The sequence below is a fragment of the Notolepis coatsorum genome, assembly GCF_963971535.1.
Source record: "Notolepis coatsorum genome assembly, chromosome: 3".
NCBI classification, from domain to species: Eukaryota; Metazoa; Chordata; class Actinopteri; order Aulopiformes; family Paralepididae; genus Notolepis; species Notolepis coatsorum.
Window position 1 is genome coordinate 170,846,373 of NC_140167.1, and position 8,797 is coordinate 170,855,169.

Below are 8,797 nucleotides of genomic sequence, written 5' to 3' on the forward strand. Positions count from 1 at the left end.
CCCCAAGCACGGCGTACAGGGCTGTCTTTATTGAACGTACTTCTCGTTCCCAAGTTCCACCGAAGTGAGGTGCGTTCGGGGGATTAAACTGGAAGTCAATCTGGGATGGAGCGAGGTGGGTCTTAAGTTCTGGGCCCATAGCTTGGAAGCTCTCTCTCAGCTCTCTTTCTCCGCCTTTGAAGTTTGTCCCGTGATCAGACAACAATATAGGCGGTTTGCCTCTCCGCGATGTGAACCCTCGGAAGGCCACAAGGAATGAGTCTGTGCTCATGGTTGGAAGGAGTTCTATATGTATCGCTCGGGTGGTCATGCATTTGAATACAATACCCCACCGCTTCTCGGTTCCTCTTCCTTTCTTTATATACAGCGGGCCGAAACAGTCCATACCGGTGGAGTGAAAAGGCTTGTCGCAGAGTCGGAGGCGACAGGGAGGTAGGTCAGCCATCCGGGGTATACTGGGCTGCGCTCGCCACTTACGACAGTCTAGACAGGTTCGCTGGAAGCGCCGCACTGCTTCTCTCCCTTGCAGTATCCAATAACGACGTCTGATCTCCGCGAAGACTCTCTCTGCCCCTGCGTGGTGCACATCCTCGTCGTATTTCTTTATGATCAGCTCTGTGACCTTGTGTCGGCTGTTCAAGACTATCGGGTACTTGACGTCATCCGGTAAGTCTGGGGCTCTCCGCAGACGACCACCCACTCTGATGAGACTATGGGCGTCGCTCTCGGGTGCTAGGTGGAGCAGTCTGCTGTCTGATGGGACGGGCTTTGCTCCCTGTAGACAGTCTAGCTCATCGGGGAACGAGTCTCTCTGGGCTCGTTGTAGTAGAAGAAGTTCTGCTTCTTCGTAGTCAGCTGCTGAAATGTCAGTAGTGGGCTGAACCTCTGGGTGGTGCCACAGAAATGTCTTTAGCTGCGCACTCTCTAGGGTGAGGCAATCGTCTATGTCGGGGTCTGTGGAGACGAGTGTGTTCAATCCACAGAACACAGATTTCTTGTTTTCGGCCTCCTCTTTACTCGCCTCCCGTGGGGTGGGTGTAGGCCACTCTTCTTCCGGGAGCTTGAGAAACTCTGGTCTGTCACTGTATGGGTTGTGACGGGTGAGGTCATCCAGGGACATTCCCCGGGTGATGACGTCAGCTGGGTTGTGTTTTGTGTCCACATACCTCCAGCTTGCTACTTCTGTTAAATCTTGAATCTCTGTGACTCTGACCCCCACGAAGACCTTGTATCTGCACGAATCAGACCGGATCCATGTGAGTACTGTCGTGGAGTCTGACCACAAGATTGTTCTTTGCACCGGAATGGTGAGTTCACGTTGGATTAACGTGGCGAGGTGCGCTCCTGCTAGGGCTGCGCAGAGCTCTAGACGCGGGATAGATTGTTGCTTTCGTGGGGCTATTCTTGAGCGAGCCAGGGTGAAAGCAGTATGTATTTCTCCTCCCTCCTCTCGGGCACGCAAGTAGGCCACCGAGCCGTAGGCTACTTCGGAGGCGTCGCTGAAGACGTGCAGGTCCATCTGGCACGTCTCCGGCCTCACTGTGGGTGGGAAGTAGCTGCGGTGTATGTTAACACCTGGGAGTGAGCTGAGTTCCGTCTCCCACTCTCTCCATGTGGATGCAAGGTGTTCGGGTATGGGGTCGTCCCAGCCCTGGTCCTTGTCCCATAACGCTCTTACAATCATCTTTGCCCTGGTGGTGTAAGGTAGAATACATCCCAACGGGTCATATTGTCTGGCGAGTGTTCTGTATACACTCCGTCTGGTGGTCGGTAGTGCAGTCGACCTTCCCTGCTCCTTGGTCAGGGGTGTGTGTTTATAATGGAGCGAGTCTGTTTTGAAGCTCCAGACTAGTCCTAATGTCATTTCTTGGGCTTCTCCTGGGATGGTCGCCATCCAGGTCTCGCTGCTTGCTGCCTTGTCCTCTGGGGAGAGGCTGCGCAATACTTGCGGGTCGCTGCTGGCCCACTGCCTGAGATCAAAGCCACCTTTGATCAGGGAGGCGCGGAGCTTGAGTAGAAGGGCCTCGGCTTCTTCTGGCGTCGAGACGCTTTGCAGACAGTTGTCCACGTAGAAACTATTTTCTACACTTTTTCGGACCTCTTCATCAGCTGCTGGGTCCTCTGCAACGTGTTTTTGCAGTGCAAACGTAGCACAGCATGGGTTGCATGTGGTTCCGAAAGGGAGGACTTCCCATTGATAGATGGCTGGTTGCTCATCCCCGATCCTCTCTCTCCATAGGAACCGCAGCAGGGGCTTGTCCTCCTCCACTAGTCTCACCTGCAGGAACATCCCTTTGATGTCGCCGCTGATGGCCACCTTGTCCTGGCGGAAACGTAGTAACACGCCTAGTAGGGAGGGGCCGAGTGTTGGGCCGGGCAAGAGCTCTTTATTCAGATTTTGTGATCCGATCTGGTAGCTGCAGTTGAACACAATACGATCCTTGCCGTTGTGGTGGACTTTGTGGTGCGGCACGTACCATGATTCGGTCGTCTGATCGGCCTCTTTAATGTCAATTTTCTTTATGTGTCCCGCTGTGATTAGCTTGTTAATCTCAGCGCGGTACACAGTCTCTTGAGCGGGGTCTCTGGCTAGGCGCCGCTCTGTGTTCAATAGATACCGCTCCGTCGCTTCTTTTGGGGCGTGGAAGGTGGGCATACCCTCTCGCCTCAGGAGTGGAGTTGCGTATCTCATCACTCCGTTGACTTTGACTCTCTTTGTCCCTTGCTCGAGGAGTGCTATGGCGTAAATGTCTTCCTTGGAACGAATGTCTTTCTTTTCGTTCTTAAAGGGCATTGTCTCTAGTGTCCATAGCCTCTCGACATGCTGTAGGAGGGTGGTGTCTTCTTCTGTCACTCTGGAGTGGAGGCAGCTAGTGGCTGCTGTTCGGTTAAGAGACTTAGCGAGGGGGCCTTGTAATGTCCATCCTAGGCGGGTCTCGACTGCTGCAGGTTAGCCTCTGGGCCCTGTGTGGACCCGGTCTATCGGGACTATGAGGTCTGCATGGTCGGAGCCTATCAGCAGGGTCGGGGTGGCACCGTCTATGAGCGGGATAGGTAGTTGACGCAGATGCACATATTTATCCATCAGCTTGGCGATGGGGCAGGTGTACTGCGACTAGGGGTGGGAATCACCAGTTTCATCATGATACGATACGATATCGATTCTTTGGACAACGATACGATATTTGCCGATATCACAAAGTCTCTCACGATACAATACGATACGATTAGATTCAGGTGCCTGCAATCGATATGAGATGATATCATATGCCCATTTAACACAATCAGTAACATTTAGATCAACAAAAAAAAGGTAATGAAAATATCATTTGACATTTGTATTTTTGAGCTCTTCCAGACATTTAAAGGAAAATCAATCTATTGTTTTTAATACAAATAGACCTCCTGTTCACTGTAAAGTGCCACGTTTTTATATATTGAGCTTTAAACTTTAAGCTACATTTTTTGGAACTCAAAACTCACAACCTCCCTCTCCCAAACCGTTCCTACAACAATTTGTTGATGTTGCATGATCATGTATAGGCCTACATTTATTATGTATTATATTGTTTATGTTTAAATAACATTTAAACATCAAACTCCTCTGACCTCATCTGGTCTTTCCAAAGACGTGCGCACACACACACACAGAAAGGGAGAATGCTATGCTGTAACATCTACACACACAGAGCTACTGCTGTTGTTCTTGGGCGGATATGAGACTCGCCACAGGATTTTCAAAATAAGAGTATCAATATGAATCGATCTTATTACATCGCATCGATCCGATTCGATTGTTGATAATTACATCGATGTATCGATCTGGATCGATGTATCGTCCCACCCCTAACTGCGACAGGCCTATTTCTTGGCTGGTGAAAGCATTAGTAATCCTATACCGTCTCTCTGGCTACCCGCTTGCTGCGATAGTGAAGGAGACATTCTCGCCCTTTATCGTCTTTAGATCTCTTCTTATTGTCCGAATCGTCATCTGGTTTTCGCTCCCCCGCAGCCCCAGCTGGGCCGCAGCGGATGCGAGGAGAAGGGTCTTCTCTGACCCGTCGTCAAGGACGGCGTAAGTGTCCATGACCTTGTCTTGGTAACTCAGTGTTACGCGGACCACCTTTAAGAGCACTCGGGCGCCCCCGCCGCTGGCGGGGTCAATGTACATAACACTTGCCTTTGTGCTGCTTGAGGGTGCGGGCTTTCTTCTGTTACTGTCGTGTAGGACATCTAGGTGGGCTCCGTCACACCGACTACACCTCTTCTTTAAGCGGCACTCGGCTGCCATGTGACTGCGCGCACATCGGTAACAGCGTCGGTTGGACTTTATCCATTGACCCACTTCGTCGGCGGTCATCTTCTTGAATGTGTCACATTGTGACAACCAGTGTTCTTTCTCGCAGTACGGGCACACCATCTTCCACTTCTCTTTCATCGAGGGGGTACTGTGGTTCTTGCTGCTTGGTACTGGTTCTGATTGGTGCATGACAGTCACCAATCTTCGGCCATCGTTTGCTCTCCTAGGTCCCTCTCTGGAGCTTGGTGTGCTCCGCACGAACGTATCCAATCGCAGGCTGCTGACTTCTCTCGCCAGGAAGTCGGCTAGGTCTAGGAGGGATGGCTCGGGACCGTTAGGATCACGGTGGTCTCTTTGCCGCCTGAAGCGCTCTTGTCGGGCGGGCGGAAGCTTCTCTAAAATCCTCTCGACATTAGAGTTTGCGTATAGTTCGTGCATACCCTTTTCTCGTTGCGCCCCCAGCATCCCTACCAGGGATTGTACCTTGATAGACAGGTCGTCTAGTGAGCGATTGTCTGTTGCTGGGGGTAGGCGGTCAATATGCCTTATCTCTTGTATTACGTAGTCCCATATGCGTCCATATCTTTGGTCGAGTGCTGCTAGAGCCGCTGTGTATGGGGTAGTAGAGGTGGCATAGGCCAGCGCTATATTGTGCGCTCGGGGCACCTTGAGGTGCTTCAATAGGATAGCATACTTGTGGCGTTCATCAGCTACATCAGCCATCATTGTCTCTAAGCACATCCGTAGCTCCGTGTACTGTGCTCTGTTCTCATGGGTGAAGTCTGGAAACGTCGGTGTGCCAATGTATGATGCCGTAAATGGCTGGCACATCGGTGAGCGTTGGAAGAGAGGCCTCCTAGGCGAGTCTCCTCTTACGCCTCTCGTGGGCTGGTACCGGCAGGGTACCATGGCCCGCGTATCCAGGTGCTATTCCTCGGGACTGGTCGTGCGTCAATCTCACCCGTGAATTGAGTCGGGGGTCTGTAGCGCAGAGCCGCGGGGGTAGAGCCTGGGCTGTACTGGACCTCCTGGTCCTGTGGAGTACTGTGCTGCTGTCGGGCTTGACTCTCCTCCTCTCCCTCTTCTTCTTCCTCTGTCAGGTCCTCTAGATCCTGTAGTCGTCTATTTAGCCTCTCCGCGGTGTATACCGTTCCTTCCTTGTAGCTGGGTCTCACTGGGACCGGTCGGGGAAGGAGTTCGGAGGGGGGTATAGGCTCTCTCTGGTGGTCGGGCTCAGGGTCGCTTGATCGGTTAGGGGAGGGTGCCCTTGACCCGTGTCTTGACGAGGCCCTGGAACCCCGTGCGGAGGGAGGGGGTGTTGCCCTGGCGATCAGCTGCTCCATTAGCTGCGCTTGTAATCGGTCGCGCTCGGCTTCGCGCTTGGTGAGAGCGATGTCGCGCTCTGCTTCGCGCTTGGTGAGAGCGATGTCGCGCTCTGCTTCTCTTTGGGCACCGGCAGCGGCGCGCTGGGCTTCGGCGGCGGTGCGCTGGGCTTCGGCGTGGTCTCTTACCATATTCTCTTCCGTCTGAAGGCGTCTAATCTCTAGACGTATACGATCTTCGTCGCTCCGTTGCTGCGCTTGGAGGCGTTCTCTTTCCATGGAAGAATGTTCGCGCTCACTAAGCGTCTGTGCTTGGAGTCGATCGCGCTCTGTTGAGGCTGCTAGGCTGGCGAGGAACGCCTGTGCCAGCATCTTGTCCGCCTCGCTGGGGGAAGACGCTGGTTGAGGTGATCCGCTCCTGGCAGTACTCGTTGGAGATGCGTTCTCCTGCGGGGAGTCCTGGAGCTCTATCTCCTGGGCGCTCTCCTCTTCTTGTACCGGGCAGAGTTCCATCTCTGGAGGGTTGTCTTTCTCCTGGAGCTCTCCGGGGACTACTTCTTCGGTCTTGGCGGGGGGTAAAGTCGTGTCAGTTCCCTCCTGGTCCCTACCGTGAGCTTGGTCAGTTACATTAGAACCCACTAGGGCCTCTGTTGGCGGGGTAGCCTGGTTGATAGGGTCGGACATAATTTTACTTTCTACTTTTTCCGCGTTTACCGTCTGTAGAAGGCTAGGTAGTATACTGGCAACGTAATCCTCTAAGTACTGAGGTGGCTGCCGTCTACGCTGCGGGCGATCTACTTTAGGAGGACCGTTTTGTGGAGTGTTCATCATAGGCCATTTCAATATTAATACCACTATATTAATATTACACTAGTTACCCTCCGGCTCGAAGGACCAATTGTAACTGAGGGGTACAATTCCCTGACTGTATTGATAAGTATGGTATCATTAAACCACTACCGCTTTATGTACTTTAATTACTGGCCATACAGTACACGATATATGAATATGATGAACACTTCCCACAATGAAATCGGTTCCAGTCAAAGGTATTAATCAAGTATTTAATGGAGCAAAAGGTACATAGGATACTTTACATTATTCTTTGAATGCACTTGTAAGGCAAAGGAGTATGCGTAGGCAAATCAATAACGAATGTCCATTCTCTGGTTACGCAGGAGGTAATTATACAACCTGAATCTTAGGGAATTATATCTATGGTACACTAGTAATAGCGGGAGATACTGGAAGGGGTTCCCACTGGTTGTAAGCCAGCAAGGGGGTAGAAGATCTGTCGGTAGTAGGACGTCTGGTCAACGATGACTAGGGAGACTTCAGGTACAGAAGCCGGTGCAGTAGTCTCTTGATCCACAGACGAATACAGCTTGGTTCTCTTGTAGACTGTAGCTCTACAGTGAAGAAAGCTAGGCGGCCTCAGGCTCTCTGAGCGCAGACTCGACTTGACTCCTCTCGGGGTAAATCCAACACGTGCAGGCGTCAGCGATTATCCGCTCCATAAATCACAGTACCAAAGCAAATATATTCCAGCCGCAAAGGGCTATGTAGTCGTCGGGTAGATTAATCCAGTGTACATGTCCATACGGTTCTCGCCTAGGTCTCCTCGGGTGAAAGCGCCATGCGGTCGGCCCAGCCTGGGTAAGAACTCTAGCTAATACGAGAAAGCGTTGGAGATGCTGGTCACTATAGAATTCTAACCGCACGATACACTATACACAAATAGACTATTAACGACTCAATAGAAATATGTTGCACTCGACGGTATAGTGCCAAACTCTGACAATTCAGTTACTAATTCGCACGCGGTCTCGATGCTCTATTCTGAGGCCAAACAGGCCATACTTCACCGCACGTTGTATCGTGGGTGAGGCTTCAACTTATCGGTAACATACTAAATGCACGAAGGGTACGGAGGTAAGGGGCTAAGGGGCTTCTACATTCACCTGCGCCGTATTTATACGCACGGTGCACAAATAGTGCCACTCTCATTTCTGTCGCCGTATCCCTGGGCAGGGCCGGGGCAAGTACAGACATGTCGTGTCGGTGACTTTGAACTTGGCTCCGGAGGCCGGTCCCTGGCGCCGGTGGACCGCTGTCCAATAGGAGAATGAAATATTATGGGCTGGACTAAAGGGATATTTCGTGTATATGTACAAGGAATATACAAGGGATATCAAACGATATACAAATACTATGCAATATATATCAATAAATAAATATATATATTCGGTTTAATCTGATCCTTTGTAACAGTAATAAACAACCCTATTTGCATGGAGAAGCTAATACCAGTGACAAGACAATTCACACATAACCCGCATCGTATCCTAAATGTAGTGCAGCAACACTCGTTTTGGAAAACATCGTTATTTACAAAACATTTAGAAGGGAAAGCAAGAAGAAGTGCTCAAGGCCTGGTCAGAACCTTGCCTACCTTGAGCGCAGATCAAGCAAAACTGCAGTCTCTAACAAGGCACCGTAGTAAACACAGCCGTTCTGTGTTGTCGACCTGGGCAGCGTCGCTGCTCCATCCCGCCGCTACGGTCCCCCTTGTTAACCTTAACCGGCGAAAGAATACATGTTAAAAAATAAAAAAAATAAATTGATGGGATTCGAACTTGAAACCAACGGACCGCAGGACCGGAGGACCGCCGCGCTGCCAGGTGAGCTAATTTTCTAATGAGAATCATCGCGGTTTAGGGCTACATAATGACGCAAGCTCTGCCGCTCCGCTCTGCGGTTGCCGCGCCTGCCGCGGGGCGTGTCGCAGCCAATCAGGGAAAATGCGGAAGCATTCGGCGCACTCCTCCGCTGTTAATAAGCAATAGGCGGCCGGTACTGCACTTTCGGAGTCCCGATATGCCGTTTCCAGCCAACATACAGCTCTGTGACATTGAGTAGGATATAAAAATGGAATAAAAGCAAAACCGTGTGGTAACACGTATATATACGTAGTTGGCCGTTTAAGGATGGCGCCCAATAACGTATATATACGTGGTTGGCCACGAAACGGTTAAAAAGGTCTTAAAAAGTCTTAAATGGAACTGGTTGAAACCTGCAGATACCCTGTATAAATTTAGCTAGCATTAGTAAGGCAGCTGGTATTATTTGCTCTGCTATGTGGCTTAGTGAATATAGTATTTAGCATACTGTGCTA

General features: G+C 50.9%; 1 protein-coding gene across 1 annotated transcript in view; it reads left to right on the plus strand.

Annotated features, from left to right (window-relative positions):
- Positions 1-8,797, plus strand: part of vwa8 (von Willebrand factor A domain containing 8) — a 238,558-nt gene that overhangs the window by 112,757 nt on the left and 117,004 nt on the right. The window lies entirely within an intron of this gene.